This window comes from Acanthochromis polyacanthus, chromosome 16, assembly GCF_021347895.1.
Source record: "Acanthochromis polyacanthus isolate Apoly-LR-REF ecotype Palm Island chromosome 16, KAUST_Apoly_ChrSc, whole genome shotgun sequence".
In the NCBI taxonomy this organism is placed as follows: Eukaryota; Metazoa; Chordata; class Actinopteri; family Pomacentridae; genus Acanthochromis; species Acanthochromis polyacanthus.
Genome location: NC_067128.1, coordinates 34,266,922 through 34,284,730, shown reverse-complemented (window position 1 = coordinate 34,284,730; position 17,809 = coordinate 34,266,922).

The following is a 17,809-nucleotide window of genomic DNA, read 5'->3' as shown; positions in this document are numbered from 1 at the left end:
TCCTTCAGGTGGTGTGCTTGTGCAAACTTGCAGCGACGTTCCCCACCATGATTCCACAGAATTGTACCAAACAGTGAATTTGGATGTTCAGGAGGCACCATGCCAGAGTGCTGCAAGGCGAAGAGAGACACAGTAGGTAAGGGTGCAGGGTAACTAAAGTGTGGCAGAGAGCAGGTTTACTCTGTATCTACAGTACATGAGAGGTGAATCTGCTCCTCTTCTGCACGTTCTGATAGATTCCCTTCTTTAAATCAGGATGGCTGTCACCCTGTGTCCTTGTCCTCACTGTTGGTGCAGTGCCCAACAGTGGCCATACATACATACATACAAACATACATACATACATGCTGTAATGAAGGTCAGCTTCATTACCTACATGGAATTCACATTCAAGATAAAAGACAGAAGAGAATGACTTTCTTATTGGTTTAATGGGTGGTTTTGAGGCTGGCATGTGCTGTTTGGTGGCTTCTCCTTGTAGCATTGAGTGAAAACCCTGGTGAGGCCTACAAGACAGAAAACAGCAGTTTTAGTACAATGATTAAGTGATTGGACTGAATGTATAGCTGACATACATAAATACAAATTCCACAGTTAATTATAAAGACATGATCATAATTGTAGTCTATAGTGCAGCGCACTTATAAAAAGTAGTGCCCGCTTGGGAGGCGGAGTGATATGATGTTCGGAGAGTTGTTGTGAACCGGTTGCCTGTGTTGCCACTAAAAATGATGCCCAGTAAAACAGCGCTAAAAGAACCAGCCTGGTGTCCTCTCTGTCCAACCTGCACCACGAGCTACGTCGTAATATGGTAACGTTAACAGAAACCACTACATGGTGTCAGAAGCTGGTCCAGTGCGCCGCTGTGTTGAAGTTAGACACGAGGTATTGCTAACGGCTAAGCTAGTGCGAGTGAGCAGCCTGCTACACTCTGAAGTGGTGAAGTGATGGAGCAGTTCAGACTACCGTTCCGCTGGTGCTAACAGGAAACATAAACGAAAACTGGAGAAGATGGGAACAGCGCTTTCAAATATACCTGACCGCAAGTGGTGCAGAAGAAAAGGGAAACAAAGTGAAGGTAGCCATTTTACTGCATGCACTCGGAGAAGACGCTCTGGAAGTGTACAACACACTTGACGTTGAGCGAGCAGATGAAGAGCTAACAGTGGATGATATTATAGCCGCATTCAGAGCATATTGTCAGCCAAAGAAAAACACTGTAATTGAAAGACACCAGTTTTGGGCACATCCCATGGCAGATACAATCACCATTGAAAAATATCTCACAGAGTTGAGACAGAAAAGCAAAGATTGTGAATTTGGAGCATCAGAAAATGACATGATCAGAGAAAAGATTGTGTTCAGTCTGACTGATCAACGGCTCAAAGAGAGACTTTCAAGAGAATCAGACCTCACGCTGGAGAGAGCGATTGACATCTGTAGAGCTGCGGAGAGGGCCAAGGCACAGATACAAGCCATGAGTACAACAACACAAGAAAGAGCAGTACATGCCATACACAAGACAAAAGGCAAAGACAACCAGATGCGACACAAAGGTCAAAAACAACATGAACATACCAACAATAAGAAAGTAATGATCAACTGTGCAGGAGATGTGGCAAATCCCATCCACCAAAGCAGTGTCCGGCATTTGGAGTTTCGTGCCGAAAGCGTGGTAGGCTCAATCATTTTGCAAAGGTGTGTGAGTGTCATGCCTGCTCCAGTGATCGGGCTCGTCAGGCTAATGAAGAGCGGCTGTGCTCCCAGCACAGCCGGAGTGAATGAACAATCAGTGCTGCATAAAGCCAGGCGTTCTCCATCTCCCCAACGCTGCATCATTGACAATCCTCACCCGTCCACCCCGCTACACGACGCACCCCACTGGATATTACACGCTACTCGTCGATTCCTGGACTCTGCTTTCTCCCCTGGACAATACTCACTATGCACCGTTCCTTGGATAATCTTGCCCTTCCCAGCCATCGTCTCTTCCCCTCCGGCTCTGTCAGCTCTGCCCTCTGCCATTTCACACACTCGGGACAATCAGTAAGCCACTTCCCCGTTGATTTAGTTAGTTTTATGTTTTGTTTGTTCTCAGCCTTCGGGTCCGCCCTTTGTTTAGTTTAGTCCTGTTTGTTGTATAGTTTTTACCTCGGCCCCTGGTCCTCCTTTAGTTGATTAGTTTCTGTTTAGTTCTCCCTCCTGCTCTTTCCCCTCCTGCATTGTTTAAGATGAGTTTCTGTTTTGTTTACACTCTTTAATTTAATTAAATCTTTAATTCTTCACCCTGTTGTCTGCGCCTGCTGCCTGGGTTCAACCCTGTTGTATGACAGAGAGTCTACAAGAGACACACATAAGAAAACAGTGCATGATTTGGCCCCTGAAATTGACACACTTTTCATTGGAACTGTGAAAGTTGATCACATAAACACAAAAAGAGACAACTCCTGGTATGCAGGGTACATGTCTGTTGAATTTAAGCTTGACATAGGAGCAGAGACTAATGTACTGCCTAACACTGTCTACAAAAAACTGAAAAGAAAAGCCAGGCGTGAAAAACGGATGAACTTGCATATAAGACCTACAAAGACTGTATTAGTGGCATATGGTGGAGTTAGGCTGAAACCAGAACGAACAGTTTCACTGGAGTGCTCCACTGCTCAAAAGAAAGCCACATTGCTGTTTTATGTCTCAAACCACTCAGACACAGCTGTCCTAGGCAAGGATGCATGTGAGGCATTGGGTCTGATAAAAAGGATGGACATTGATACAGTCACAGTCGAATATCTAACAACGAAAGAGGAGCCGATAAGGCAACATGCAAGTGTTTTTGAAGGACTTGATGAGTTCTCAGGTGAACATCACATCCATGTTGACCCCACAGTCACTCCAGTGATACATGGCTGCAGGAAAATACCACTAGCAGTTATGGACAGATTAAGAGAGACACTTGATGATCTGTTAAAAGCAGATGTTATAGAGCAAGTGACTGAGCCAACTACATGGGTTAACAGCCTTGTAGTAACTGAAAAGAAAGACAAGAAGAAGTTACGGGTTTGCCTGGACCCCACTGACTTAAATAAAGCCATTTTGAGACAGCATTATTCCATCCCTACAGCAGATGAGGTGTTGTGTAAACTTGCTGGAAAGAAGATCTTCACTGTGCTGGATGGGAAGGACGGCTACTGGCAAATAAAACTGGATAAGGAGTCGTCACTACTGTGCACTTTCAACACACCTTGGGGGCACTATCGGTTCAAACGTCTCCCATTTGGAATAAAGTCAGCGAGTGAAGTCTTTCAGCAGCGCAACTGTGAAACTTTTGGTAATATTGCAGGTGTTCACATAATCGCAGATGGCATGATTATTGCTGCATCAACAGAAAAGGAACATGATGAAATACTGCAAAAGGTGATGACCAAGGCAAAGGAAGCCGATGTCAAATTCAACAAAGAGAAAATCCAATACAAGGTCAGCAGTGTCAAATATATGGATCATGTTGTAACCTCAGAAGGTGTGAGAGTAGATGAGGCAAAAGTTAAAGCAATAGTTGACATGCCCTCACCCACAGACAGACCCGCACTGCAGCGCATGCTCGGAATGATCAAGTACCTCTCGCAGTATATCCCAGGTGAAGCCACGGCTACAGCTCCATTAAGACAGTTGCTGAGGAAGGACAGTGCGTGGCAATGGCAGCATGAACACGAAGACGCTGTCATGAAACTAAAGAACGCGCTCGTAACAGCCCCAGTCCTCAAGTTCTTTGATCAAAAAAAAAAAAAGTGGTCATACAAGCAGATGCATCCAAAGATGGTTTGGGCGCCTGTCTGATGCAAGACGGACATCCAATCACTTATGCATCCAGAGCTCTAACAGACACAGAAAAGAACTATGCTCAGATAGAAAAGGAGCTCTTGGCTATTGTGTTTTCAGTCAAGTGCTTTCATCAGTATGTCTATGGAGTCAAGGTTAATGTGCAGTCAGATCACAAACCATTGGAAACAATTCTGAGAAAACCACTGGGAGCAGCTCCATCGAGACTACAGCGGATGTTATTACTACTGCAGCACTATGATCTGAATGTAAGCTACACACCAGGTAAAGAACTACAGATCGCAGACACACTTTCAAGAGCAACTACACATGGACAGGACCAGTGTGATCATTTTAATGAAAAAGTAATCTATGCTCTTGAACCAACAGAGGCCCTGAGTTGTGAGACTCTAGAACAGTTAAAGCTTGAGACACAGACAGATCCTATACTCCAAGCTTTACAGGACACTCACAGGCAAGGCTGGCCACAGCACCGAAGACAAGTGGACAAAAGATTAACACAGTACTGGCCCATCAGACACACTGTGTCAGTGAGAGACGGAATAATCTTTGCTGAAGACAGGATTATTCTTCCAACCAAAATGAGAGCAAACATGTTACAGAGGCTGCATGTAGCTCACCAAGGCATGCACCTGTGGGGAATATTCATTTCAACCTATCTATCAAACAATCATGTTTTAATTCTATCTTTAGTTATAATCAATTTAATCATAAATCTTCATTTAATCATGTCATATAATCAATTTTATATTAGTGTGCTTGCAACTTATATTAATCATGTAACCAAATATATTACTAGTGTGCTTATGAATGCATGTTTAAGTTTTAACCCCTAACCTAAAAGGTAGTGTCTACAGATACGGACCCGTACCACTTTCCATTTACCAGACAGATACGGACCCGTACGCGAGTCTCGCGAGTCAAGAAGCAAATGGCAAGTGCCGTATCCGTAGTCCACAGGCTACAGGTACGGGTCCGTACCTCTAGCAACAACCAACCTAAAAGAAGTGTCGATCTAAGTGAAATGCTTCACGCTCTATTTAGCTAATAAAAACTTGTGGTTGCACTTAACCTTTAGATAAAAGGCTGAGGGGAAAATTACCCTGCATTCCATCCTCGCCTCATCTTGACAAGTTGACACAAAAATAAGACACAGGCTGACGGTTTTAAGAGAAGAAGATAGAACACCTGTTAAGTTAAATGGAACACCTTGAGAGAAGGGGGGCTTCTGTGGTTTCAGAGATGTGCTGAATCAATAAAACTCAAAGCTCAGCATAAATTGAGCAAGAAGCTGAGCACATATTTTCTGCAGAGAGCTAAGGTTTAGTCTGTGCAGAGGTCACAGGAAGCCACACCTCAGGCAGGCACATACACACACATGCAAAGTACTCTCAATACAGGGTGAAGACGACTCGGATTGGATGAAGACTGAAGACATCCGGAAGGCCTTCCTCAGTGTGAACCAATCAGAAGACAACACCTTTTTAGTTAAAAACTCAAGTAATAGTTTAGAATTCACTCTCTGTTGCGAACAGCTACATGCAGAGGAATATTGTCTTAGTCTAGTCCAGGTGTTCCCAAACTCGGCAGTGCCGCGGCCCACCTAAAAATCTGACGGGTCTTCGCGGCCCACTCCAAAATGACACTCAGAGAAAATAACAAAATTATTGGAGTAGGTCGGATATTCAAGTTAATATTTATTTAACTTGGAGAAAAAGTGCATTGGATTCCAAACATAACTTTTATCAAAAATCATGTTCAATTGAAATACAAATATATGGGTCTAAAACGTACGACAGTTCAAGTTATTAATCCATAAAAAAAAAAAAAAACATTTATATGAACATTTCAGCATTTCAAGTTTAACAACAAATAACTCTGCTAGGCCACACATTCGTACAAATAACACACACTTTAGCCCGTGCATAAAAGGTGAGAATTAAAGTCACTTTTGTCAAACATGTCCAAACTATTATTTTTTTTAATCATTTGTTAACTCACGTACGTGTCATTAAATTTGCTCACCTAATGTGACGAGTGGTGCTGCTTCGCTACTGCCAAAGCTCCAATGTCCGGTTGAATGCTGGTCAGTTTTAAGCGAAGATCTGACCCCACATCCAGTCTGTTTCTCTACTTTGTTTTCAAGGCCATGAGTGCAGAAAATCCAGTTTCACATAGATAAGTGGTTGAAAATGGCATAAGAAACCGGAGGGCTTTGTTGGCGAGGTCTGTGTACTCTGCGTAAACGCGCATCCAAAAAGACGCCAGGTGCATGTCCGTAAACAACAGTTTCAAGGCGCTATCACATGATAATTCCACAAGGCTGTCCTGCTCTCTGGAGGTAAGTCCTGCGATGGTGTCCTGGTCATGGGTGGCAAACGGGTTCTGAATCCAGTTATGTTGCTTGTCGAGTGCTGGAAAGTAGCAGCGTAGCTGCGTCCCCAAGGCCTGCAGGTGTGCGCTGATTGAGCTCACCACAGCGCTGGAGATCTGCTGCTCCTCAGTGCACAAAAGGTCACGAAGACTATCGAATGATTCATAGTTGTTTTGCGCCACTCTCTGGTTCCACAGGTCAAACTTTCGTATCGTGGCTTCAGTCTTATTCTGGACTTGAAAAATAGTCACAGCTTTCCCCTGGAGTGAGAGATTGAGTCCATTTAAATACGCAAAAATATCTGTCAAATACGCCAGTGTCGAAAGCCACTCAAAGTCACAGAATCTGTCAGACAGCTCAAACCTTGTGTCCACAAAAAACACTCTTACTTCATCACGCAGTTCATAAAGCCTTGTGAGCACTTTACCGCGGGACAGCCAGCGGACTTCGGTGTGTAGGAGAAGCTGACGGTGTTCGCTCCCCATCTCCGCGCACAAGATCCCAAACAGGCGGGACTGCAGAGGGCGACTTTTGATGAAATTCACAGTTTTTACAGCTTCATCCAAAACCTTCTTCAGATTTGCAGGCATAGTCTTAGTGGCGAGTGCCTCACGGTGAATGCTGCAATGTACAGCTGTAACCAGTGGAGCCACATCCTTCACTCTCTTTACAACTCCACTCAGTCTTCCCACCATTGCCCTGGCTCCATCCGTGCTCAGTCCAACACATTTTCGCCATTCGATTTCCTGTACAATCATAAAGTCATTAATGACTTCAAATACGGTTCCCTGTGGTGTTTGTTCGTAGAAGCTTGCAAAAAAGAAAGTCCTCATGTATTTCTCCATTGTGTTTGTATCTGACAAAAGCAAGCAGATTTGCCAGGGCAGCAATATCAGTTGATTCGTCAATTTGCGGCGCAAAAAAACGACTTGCTCTGATGCGGGACACTAGTTGTTTTAACACGTCTTGATCCATGTCATCGATACGACGCTTCACCGTGTTATCAGACAATGAGATCACATTCAGTTTTTTGTTGCTTTATCACCAATCATAACACCGACCATTTCCTTTGCAGCTGGTAAAATAAGGTCCTCTCCGATAGTGTGTGTTTTTCCAGTCTGTGCGATTAACTTTGCCACTTTGTAAGAGGCCTCCACAGCCCTTGCATATTCGCCTCCTGTCACACAAGTTGTTTCAATAGTCTTTTTACGAGTCATATATTCTCGTAACTTGTTTTCAAAAAACTCCTTAGGCTTGGAGGAAAATTGTCCATGTTTGGTTTCTACATGGCGACGTAGTTTACATGGCTTAAGTGCTTCATTTGCCAAGACTTCAGCGCAGATGACACACACAGGACGAGGGTTGTCATCGGGTCCCACACTTGTAAATCCCAGCAACAGATACTCACTTGAGTACTTTCTTCGTTTCTTTGGCATTTTTTTTGTTTGCTCATCTTGATCATGATCTTCACTTAAATCAACAACTGACTTGTTTTTGCTCAGAAGCCACCGATCCATAACTGCGCAGCTGATTTTCCCGCTGCTCATGCATCCCTCACCTATAATCCCTCCCCACTGTAAACACATTTATTTTATGAATACGTTCCGGCCTGTTTTTAAAGACCTGTGTAATAAACGCATTACTCACAATAGTTAGTGGGTTATAATCCTGATGTGTCTTTTGCATTAAAATGTAGAATTTTATTGAATGAATGTATAAGAATATTTTGTCATGAAAGTCGTACTTTCTGGGGTGACCTTCCGCGGCCCCCCTGCAATGACCCCACTTTGAGAGAGACTGCTTTAGACAGTTATCATCGTCATAAAGTTATGGTTATTTTTATGTTATGTTTTCATTTTACAGATCAGATCTTTTGGAAATATGGCTCAAACACACAAATTATGTCCAGCAATAATCAGCTAGGAGGTGAGTGTAGAAAAGTGAGCAGGACAGCACGTCGACTAACATACCAGAGAGGGCAGGTAACCATGTACAGCAGGGCTCCAGCGGATCACCTCATTTCCCTCTGGCCCCTGCAGTCGGCTGCGATGGAAGAAGAGGATAGCGCGCCTTGACGCTGATCACAAATGCTAGGCTGTGACATCAAACAAAAGAGAGACCGCTGTGCCAAACCGGCAGACTGCCACGCCCAACAACACTGTCACAGCCACCATGGGAGCAAACGAGGACGGAAGGGAGGAAGCACCACACACCTGGATGTAAAGGTGTGCATGGCATCGCCCAGCAATCAGGAAAAGATGCTCAGAGCATTTTTTCTCTCCTTTTTTTATTCTTTCCCTCACATGTATAATATGTGAACTAGTAAAGCAGTCTGGCACATCCACGTCTCATGATAAATTCTTAAATGGCAAAAGAAAAAGCAACCTCAAACAATACAATCTTCCTGCAGTTTTGAGGCACACTTTGAGACACCGTGAGCGAGTGTTAAGATACACTCCCTGAGGCCGTGGTGCACATTTTTTAAGACATGGGGTTTTTGTCTCTTCCCTTCTGCCCTTTCCACACCCCTCTGTTATTATCCGCTCTACTTAAAACCCTTCAGGCTCATAGTTAAAATACATGTCCCATCAGAATCTGTTCAAGCTGGTCCATCTGACGTGATTGGACCACTTCCATACTTTGCTTTTGTTAATCAGTAGATCAGCTCACTCTGTGCTGACAGCTGATACTCAGTGTGGACAGCTCACTTTCCATCCTTTGACTGTGTTCTCCTTCAGGTGGTGTGCTTGTGCAAACTTGCAGCGACGTTCCCCACCATGATTCCACAGAATTGTACCAAACAGTGAATTTGGATGTTCAGGAGGCACCATGCCAGAGTGCTGCAAGGCGAAGAGAGACACAGTAGGTAAGGGTGCAGGGTAACTAAAGTGTGGCAGAGAGCAGGTTTACTCTGTATCTACAGTACATGAGAGGTGAATCTGCTCCTCTTCTGCACGTTCTGATAGATTCCCTTCTTTAAATCAGGATGGCTGTCACCCTGTGTCCTTGTCCTCACTGTTGGTGCAGTGCCCAACAGTGGCCATACATACATACATACAAACATACATACATACATGCTGTAATGAAGGTCAGCTTCATTACCTACATGGAATTCACATTCAAGATAAAAGACAGAAGAGAATGACTTTCTTATTGGTTTAATGGGTGGTTTTGAGGCTGGCATGTGCTGTTTGGTGGCTTCTCCTTGTAGCATTGAGTGAAAACCCTGGTGAGGCCTACAAGACAGAAAACAGCAGTTTTAGTACAATGATTAAGTGATTGGACTGAATGTATAGCTGACATACATAAATACAAATTCCACAGTTAATTATAAAGACATGATCATAATTGTAGTCTATAGTGCAGCGCACTTATAAAAAGTAGTGCCCGCTTGGGAGGCGGAGTGATATGATGTTCGGAGAGTTGTTGTGAACCGGTTGCCTGTGTTGCCACTAAAAATGATGCCCAGTAAAACAGCGCTAAAAGAACCAGCCTGGTGTCCTCTCTGTCCAACCTGCACCACGAGCTACGTCGTAATATGGTAACGTTAACAGAAACCACTACATGGTGTCAGAAGCTGGTCCAGTGCGCCGCTGTGTTGAAGTTAGACACGAGGTATTGCTAACGGCTAAGCTAGTGCGAGTGAGCAGCCTGCTACACTCTGAAGTGGTGAAGTGATGGAGCAGTTCAGACTACCGTTCCGCTGGTGCTAACAGGAAACATAAACGAAAACTGAAGAAGATGGGAACAGCGCTTTCAAATATACCTGACCGCAAGTGGTGCAGAAGAAAAGGGAAACAAAGTGAAGGTAGCCATTTTACTGCATGCACTCGGAGAAGACGCTCTGGAAGTGTACAACACACTTGACGTTGAGCGAGCAGATGAAGAGCTAACAGTGGATGATATTATAGCCGCATTCAGAGCATATTGTCAGCCAAAGAAAAACACTGTAATTGAAAGACACCAGTTTTGGGCACATCCCATGGCAGATACAATCACCATTGAAAAATATCTCACAGAGTTGAGACAGAAAAGCAAAGATTGTGAATTTGGAGCATCAGAAAATGACATGATCAGAGAAAAGATTGTGTTCAGTCTGACTGATCAACGGCTCAAAGAGAGACTTTCAAGAGAATCAGACCTCACGCTGGAGAGAGCGATTGACATCTGTAGAGCTGCGGAGAGGGCCAAGGCACAGATACAAGCCATGAGTACAACAACACAAGAAAGAGCAGTACATGCCATACACAAGACAAAAGGCAAAGACAACCAGATGCGACACAAAGGTCAAAAACAACATGAACATACCAACAATAAGAAAGTAATGATCAACTGTGCAGGAGATGTGGCAAATCCCATCCACCAAAGCAGTGTCCGGCATTTGGAGTTTCGTGCCGAAAGCGTGGTAGGCTCAATCATTTTGCAAAGGTGTGTGAGTGTCATGCCTGCTCCAGTGATCGGGCTCGTCAGGCTAATGAAGAGCGGCTGTGCTCCCAGCACAGCCGGAGTGAATGAACAATCAGTGCTGCATAAAGCCAGGCGTTCTCCATCTCCCCAACGCTGCATCATTGACAATCCTCACCCGTCCACCCCGCTACACGACGCACCCCACTGGATATTACACGCTACTCGTCGATTCCTGGACTCTGCTTTCTCCCCTGGACAATACTCACTATGCACCGTTCCTTGGATAATCTTGCCCTTCCCAGCCATCGTCTCTTCCCCTCCGGCTCTGTCAGCTCTGCCCTCTGCCATTTCACACACTCGGGACAATCAGTAAGCCACTTCCCCGTTGATTTAGTTAGTTTTATGTTTTGTTTGTTCTCAGCCTTCGGGTCCGCCCTTTGTTTAGTTTAGTCCTGTTTGTTGTATAGTTTTTACCTCGGCCCCTGGTCCTCCTTTAGTTGATTAGTTTCTGTTTAGTTCTCCCTCCTGCTCTTTCCCCTCCTGCATTGTTTAAGATGAGTTTCTGTTTTGTTTACACTCTTTAATTTAATTAAATCTTTAATTCTTCACCCTGTTGTCTGCGCCTGCTGCCTGGGTTCAACCCTGTTGTATGACAGAGAGTCTACAAGAGACACACATAAGAAAACAGTGCATGATTTGGCCCCTGAAATTGACACACTTTTCATTGGAACTGTGAAAGTTGATCACATAAACACAAAAAGAGACAACTCCTGGTATGCAGGGTACATGTCTGTTGAATTTAAGCTTGACATAGGAGCAGAGACTAATGTACTGCCTAACACTGTCTACAAAAAACTGAAAAGAAAAGCCAGGCGTGAAAAACGGATGAACTTGCATATAAGACCTACAAAGACTGTATTAGTGGCATATGGTGGAGTTAGGCTGAAACCAGAACGAACAGTTTCACTGGAGTGCTCCACTGCTCAAAAGAAAGCCACATTGCTGTTTTATGTCTCAAACCACTCAGACACAGCTGTCCTAGGCAAGGATGCATGTGAGGCATTGGGTCTGATAAAAAGGATGGACATTGATACAGTCACAGTCGAATATCTAACAACGAAAGAGGAGCCGATAAGGCAACATGCAAGTGTTTTTGAAGGACTTGATGAGTTCTCAGGTGAACATCACATCCATGTTGACCCCACAGTCACTCCAGTGATACATGGCTGCAGGAAAATACCACTAGCAGTTATGGACAGATTAAGAGAGACACTTGATGATCTGTTAAAAGCAGATGTTATAGAGCAAGTGACTGAGCCAACTACATGGGTTAACAGCCTTGTAGTAACTGAAAAGAAAGACAAGAAGAAGTTACGGGTTTGCCTGGACCCCACTGACTTAAATAAAGCCATTTTGAGACAGCATTATTCCATCCCTACAGCAGATGAGGTGTTGTGTAAACTTGCTGGAAAGAAGATCTTCACTGTGCTGGATGGGAAGGACGGCTACTGGCAAATAAAACTGGATAAGGAGTCGTCACTACTGTGCACTTTCAACACACCTTGGGGGCACTATCGGTTCAAACGTCTCCCATTTGGAATAAAGTCAGCGAGTGAAGTCTTTCAGCAGCGCAACTGTGAAACTTTTGGTAATATTGCAGGTGTTCACATAATCGCAGATGGCATGATTATTGCTGCATCAACAGAAAAGGAACATGATGAAATACTGCAAAAGGTGATGACCAAGGCAAAGGAAGCCGATGTCAAATTCAACAAAGAGAAAATCCAATACAAGGTCAGCAGTGTCAAATATATGGATCATGTTGTAACCTCAGAAGGTGTGAGAGTAGATGAGGCAAAAGTTAAAGCAATAGTTGACATGCCCTCACCCACAGACAGACCCGCACTGCAGCGCATGCTCGGAATGATCAAGTACCTCTCGCAGTATATCCCAGGTGAAGCCACGGCTACAGCTCCATTAAGACAGTTGCTGAGGAAGGACAGTGCGTGGCAATGGCAGCATGAACACGAAGACGCTGTCATGAAACTAAAGAACGCGCTCGTAACAGCCCCAGTCCTCAAGTTCTTTGATCAAAAAAAAAAAAAGTGGTCATACAAGCAGATGCATCCAAAGATGGTTTGGGCGCCTGTCTGATGCAAGACGGACATCCAATCACTTATGCATCCAGAGCTCTAACAGACACAGAAAAGAACTATGCTCAGATAGAAAAGGAGCTCTTGGCTATTGTGTTTTCAGTCAAGTGCTTTCATCAGTATGTCTATGGAGTCAAGGTTAATGTGCAGTCAGATCACAAACCATTGGAAACAATTCTGAGAAAACCACTGGGAGCAGCTCCATCGAGACTACAGCGGATGTTATTACTACTGCAGCACTATGATCTGAATGTAAGCTACACACCAGGTAAAGAACTACAGATCGCAGACACACTTTCAAGAGCAACTACACATGGACAGGACCAGTGTGATCATTTTAATGAAAAAGTAATCTATGCTCTTGAACCAACAGAGGCCCTGAGTTGTGAGACTCTAGAACAGTTAAAGCTTGAGACACAGACAGATCCTATACTCCAAGCTTTACAGGACACTCACAGGCAAGGCTGGCCACAGCACCGAAGACAAGTGGACAAAAGATTAACACAGTACTGGCCCATCAGACACACTGTGTCAGTGAGAGACGGAATAATCTTTGCTGAAGACAGGATTATTCTTCCAACCAAAATGAGAGCAAACATGTTACAGAGGCTGCATGTAGCTCACCAAGGCATGCACCTGTGGGGAATATTCATTTCAACCTATCTATCAAACAATCATGTTTTAATTCTATCTTTAGTTATAATCAATTTAATCATAAATCTTCATTTAATCATGTCATATAATCAATTTTATATTAGTGTGCTTGCAACTTATATTAATCATGTAACCAAATATATTACTAGTGTGCTTATGAATGCATGTTTAAGTTTTAACCCCTAACCTAAAAGGTAGTGTCTACAGATACGGACCCGTACCACTTTCCATTTACCAGACAGATACGGACCCGTACGCGAGTCTCGCGAGTCAAGAAGCAAATGGCAAGTGCCGTATCCGTAGTCCACAGGCTACAGGTACGGGTCCGTACCTCTAGCAACAACCAACCTAAAAGAAGTGTCGATCTAAGTGAAATGCTTCACGCTCTATTTAGCTAATAAAAACTTGTGGTTGCACTTAACCTTTAGATAAAAGGCTGAGGGGAAAATTACCCTGCATTCCATCCTCGCCTCATCTTGACAAGTTGACACAAAAATAAGACACAGGCTGACGGTTTTAAGAGAAGAAGATAGAACACCTGTTAAGTTAAATGGAACACCTTGAGAGAAGGGGGGCTTCTGTGGTTTCAGAGATGTGCTGAATCAATAAAACTCAAAGCTCAGCATAAATTGAGCAAGAAGCTGAGCACATATTTTCTGCAGAGAGCTAAGGTTTAGTCTGTGCAGAGGTCACAGGAAGCCACACCTCAGGCAGGCACATACACACACATGCAAAGTACTCTCAATACAGGGTGAAGACGACTCGGATTGGATGAAGACTGAAGACATCCGGAAGGCCTTCCTCAGTGTGAACCAATCAGAAGACAACACCTTTTTAGTTAAAAACTCAAGTAATAGTTTAGAATTCACTCTCTGTTGCGAACAGCTACATGCAGAGGAATATTGTCTTAGTCTAGTCCAGGTGTTCCCAAACTCGGCAGTGCCGCGGCCCACCTAAAAATCTGACGGGTCTTCGCGGCCCACTCCAAAATGACACTCAGAGAAAATAACAAAATTATTGGAGTAGGTCGGATATTCAAGTTAATATTTATTTAACTTGGAGAAAAAGTGCATTGGATTCCAAACATAACTTTTATCAAAAATCATGTTCAATTGAAATACAAATATATGGGTCTAAAACGTACGACAGTTCAAGTTATTAATCCATAAAAAAAAAAAAAAAAACATTTATATGAACATTTCAGCATTTCAAGTTTAACAACAAATAACTCTGCTAGGCCACACATTCGTACAAATAACACACACTTTAGCCCGTGCATAAAAGGTGAGAATTAAAGTCACTTTTGTCAAACATGTCCAAACTATTATTTTTTTTAATCATTTGTTAACTCACGTACGTGTCATTAAATTTGCTCACCTAATGTGACGAGTGGTGCTGCTTCGCTACTGCCAAAGCTCCAATGTCCGGTTGAATGCTGGTCAGTTTTAAGCGAAGATCTGACCCCACATCCAGTCTGTTTCTCTACTTTGTTTTCAAGGCCATGAGTGCAGAAAATCCAGTTTCACATAGATAAGTGGTTGAAAATGGCATGAGAAACCGGAGGGCTTTGTTGGCGAGGTCTGTGTACTCTGCGTAAACGCGCATCCAAAAAGACGCCAGGTGCATGTCCGTAAACAACAGTTTCAAGGCGCTATCACATGATAATTCCACAAGGCTGTCCTGCTCTCTGGAGGTAAGTCCTGCGATGGTGTCCTGGTCATGGGTGGCAAACGGGTTCTGAATCCAGTTATGTTGCTTGTCGAGTGCTGGAAAGTAGCAGCGTAGCTGCGTCCCCAAGGCCTGCAGGTGTGCGCTGATTGAGCTCACCACAGCGCTGGAGATCTGCTGCTCCTCAGTGCACAAAAGGTCACGAAGACTATCGAATGATTCATAGTTGTTTTGCGCCACTCTCTGGTTCCACAGGTCAAACTTTCGTATCGTGGCTTCAGTCTTATTCTGGACTTGAAAAATAGTCACAGCTTTCCCCTGGAGTGAGAGATTGAGTCCATTTAAATACGCAAAAATATCTGTCAAATACGCCAGTGTCGAAAGCCACTCAAAGTCACAGAATCTGTCAGACAGCTCAAACCTTGTGTCCACAAAAAACACTCTTACTTCATCACGCAGTTCATAAAGCCTTGTGAGCACTTTACCGCGGGACAGCCAGCGGACTTCGGTGTGTAGGAGAAGCTGACGGTGTTCGCTCCCCATCTCCGCGCACAAGATCCCAAACAGGCGGGACTGCAGAGGGCGACTTTTGATGAAATTCACAGTTTTTACAGCTTCATCCAAAACCTTCTTCAGATTTGCAGGCATAGTCTTAGTGGCGAGTGCCTCACGGTGAATGCTGCAATGTACAGCTGTAACCAGTGGAGCCACATCCTTCACTCTCTTTACAACTCCACTCAGTCTTCCCACCATTGCCCTGGCTCCATCCGTGCTCAGTCCAACACATTTTCGCCATTCGATTTCCTGTACAATCATAAAGTCATTAATGACTTCAAATACGGTTCCCTGTGGTGTTTGTTCGTAGAAGCTTGCAAAAAAGAAAGTCCTCATGTATTTCTCCATTGTGTTTGTATCTGACAAAAGCAAGCAGATTTGCCAGGGCAGCAATATCAGTTGATTCGTCAATTTGCGGCGCAAAAAAACGACTTGCTCTGATGCGGGACACTAGTTGTTTTAACACGTCTTGATCCATGTCATCGATACGACGCTTCACCGTGTTATCAGACAATGAGATCACATTCAGTTTTTTTGTTGCTTTATCACCAATCATAACACCGACCATTTCCTTTGCAGCTGGTAAAATAAGGTCCTCTCCGATAGTGTGTGTTTTTCCAGTCTGTGCGATTAACTTTGCCACTTTGTAAGAGGCCTCCACAGCCCTTGCATATTCGCCTCCTGTCACACAAGTTGTTTCAATAGTCTTTTTACGAGTCATATATTCTCGTAACTTGTTTTCAAAAAACTCCTTAGGCTTGGAGGAAAATTGTCCATGTTTGGTTTCTACATGGCGACGTAGTTTACATGGCTTAAGTGCTTCATTTGCCAAGACTTCAGCGCAGATGACACACACAGGACGAGGGTTGTCATCGGGTCCCACACTTGTAAATCCCAGCAACAGATACTCACTTGAGTACTTTCTTCGTTTCTTTGGCATTTTTTTGTTTGCTCATCTTGATCATGATCTTCACTTAAATCAACAACTGACTTGTTTTTGCTCAGAAGCCACCGATCCATAACTGCGCAGCTGATTTTCCCGCTGCTCATGCATCCCTCACCTATAATCCCTCCCCACTGTAAACACATTTATTTTATGAATACGTTCCGGCCTGTTTTTAAAGACCTGTGTAATAAACGCATTACTCACAATAGTTAGTGGGTTATAATCCTGATGTGTCTTTTGCATTAAAATGTAGAATTTTATTGAATGAATGTATAAGAATATTTTGTCATGAAAGTCGTACTTTCTGGGGTGACCTTCCGCGGCCCCCCTGCAATGACCCCACTTTGAGAGAGACTGCTTTAGACAGTTATCATCGTCATAAAGTTATGGTTATTTTTATGTTATGTTTTCATTTTACAGATCAGATCTTTTGGAAATATGGCTCAAACACACAAATTATGTCCAGCAATAATCAGCTAGGAGGTGAGTGTAGAAAAGTGAGCAGGACAGCACGTCGACTAACATACCAGAGAGGGCAGGTAACCATGTACAGCAGGGCTCCAGCGGATCACCTCATTTCCCTCTGGCCCCTGCAGTCGGCTGCGATGGAAGAAGAGGATAGCGCGCCTTGACGCTGATCACAAATGCTAGGCTGTGACATCAAACAAAAGAGAGACCGCTGTGCCAAACTAGCAGACTGCCACGTCCAACAACACTGTCACAGCCACCATGGGAGCAAACGAGGACGGAAGGGAGGAAGCACCACACACCTGGATGTAAAGGTGTGCATGGCATCGCCCAGCAATCAGGAAAAGATGCTCAGAGCATTTTTTCTCTCCTTTTTTTATTCTTTCCCTCACATGTATAATATGTGAACTAGTAAAGCAGTCTGGCACATCCACGTCTCATGATAAATTCTTAAATGGCAAAAGAAAAAGCAACCTCAAACAATACAATCTTCCTGCAGTTTTGAGGCACACTTTGAGACACCGTGAGCGAGTGTTAAGATACACTCCCTGAGGCCGTGGTGCACATTTTTTTAAGACATGGGGTTTTTGTCTCTTCCCTTCTGACCTTTCCACACCCCTCTGTTATTATCCGCTCTACTTAAAACCCTTCAGGCTCGTAGTTAAAATACATGTCCCATCAGAATCTGTTCAAGCTGGTCCATCTGACGTGATTGGACCACTTCCATACTTTGCTTTTGTTAATCAGTAG